Source organism: Microtus pennsylvanicus, chromosome 10 (assembly GCF_037038515.1).
Source record: "Microtus pennsylvanicus isolate mMicPen1 chromosome 10, mMicPen1.hap1, whole genome shotgun sequence".
NCBI classification, from domain to species: Eukaryota; Metazoa; Chordata; class Mammalia; order Rodentia; family Cricetidae; genus Microtus; species Microtus pennsylvanicus.
Window position 1 is genome coordinate 27028334 of NC_134588.1, and position 1816 is coordinate 27030149.

Here is a 1816-nt window from a genome sequence, read left to right on the forward strand (position 1 = left end):
CCCAAGGATAACTTTTAAAATGTTTCTTTCTTGTATTATGTTGTTCTCTTCCCTCAGAGAAGTCCAGTTTTACTATGGAGACTTTCAGGAAGCAGATAGTGATGTGGTCTGTGGCTTGGGGACCATATCTTCACTTGGTTTTGTTGTTGACTCTGGAGTTCTTGTAGCCTCCAGAGCCTCAACTGTCTTAAGGCGCCAGTGTAAGTCAGGGTGACCTTGAACTTCTACCTCTGCACCACGCCCCGTTTCAGGTTGTGCTGAAAACTGAACTCACGACTTTCTGCGGGCTGGCAAGCGTTCTCTACTGTGCCGCACCCCCACCTTCCAATTGGTTATTAACATTGCCTGTGGCAAGGACTACAGCCTGCTTGCTCTAGTAAAGTGTCAGTTTTCTTTTACTGTGACTCGAAAGACCAGTTTATAAGAACAGATTTATTTTGCTATAGTGTCACGTGTCTCCATCGAGGGCTGCTTGGCCTTGTGGCTTTGGACCTGCTAAGAGGTAGAACATCGTGGTGCAAAGCCTGTCAGCAAAGTAAAACTGATCGTATTGTGGCCACAGGGAAACAGACAGTGGTGGTCAAGCCGTGGTCCCGACAGCTTTAACAGCACCACTGATATCCTGACTTCCACCTAATGTCCTGCCTCATAAACACTCTACCACAGACTGGCCACTTTGTCATATGGGCCGCTGGGGGACAGATGATCCAATCTATAACATAAATCCCAGTTATTGCTACAGGGATACTGCGCCCTCCTGAGAGATTTAGGCGTTCAGTAAATGCCTATATATTTTAACTAGATAATCTGAGTTGCCCTTAGTTATAATTCAAAAGTCTTGAAGCAGCCCCAACTACTTCTACTAAAAACTGAACCTTAAACTCAGACTAAAGGCCATTCAACACAGGGCCTTGTTTATTTGAATAATAAGGTAATGTTCCCTTTTCTGCTGTCGTGAAATTGAGGGGTAGAGAGGAAACCGATTCACTTGCTAAGTGGAGGACTTAGAATTCGGAAGCAAGTATTTCGCCACCACTCCCACTCCTAGCCATCCACCTCTTTCTCTTTGAAATGGTAATGTCGGAAAATGGGATTTTAACGAGTATGAAGTAGCTCACAAAGAGCATACTGGAGAATGAAGAATGGGATCGAAGCTATTCCTTGATTGTGAGCATAACTCTCAACTCCAGCAGCGTGGCTGAGGCCTGGGAAGTTGACGCTGAAGCCAGAGCACAGGGTTCCTAAGATTAAGGTCAAATTTTTGAACCTAAGAAATTTCCCTCCAATTCTGAAGTAGTCCCTTAGTGACGAATCTGCTCCTATCTCACGAGTCTTGCAACTAGCTGATTTGCAAAAAATCACGCTAGGAGCAATTAAATCTATTTCACGAACATCTGATCCACACTGAACTCTATATAAATCAGGTTCTTTGGGAGGCTCAAGACAGAACCCAAGCCGAATCTGCAGCTCTGGCGTGGAACCGGGGGGCGGGCAATCGGCGACCATTTTTGTTTTGCAGGTCTGTGCTCTCAGCGCATCTTGACTAACAGGACCCCATGGGGGAGGCGGGGCCTATCAGGGAGTGGGGCGGGGCCTAGGAGGCGTGATGATTCAAACGGACGAATGGCTAGGGCTCGTCTGGCAGCAGCGGCCAATGAGCGGGCGTGCTGGGGCGGAGCGCCCAGACCCTAGCGCGTTTGGTTACACCACGGCTTTGGCGCATTTTCGGCTGGTTTGATTCATCCATTTTGAGGAGACGGGGGAGCGGGGGGCTCGTCAGATCCAGGGGCCCGGAACAAGCAGCCGCGGACTCGGA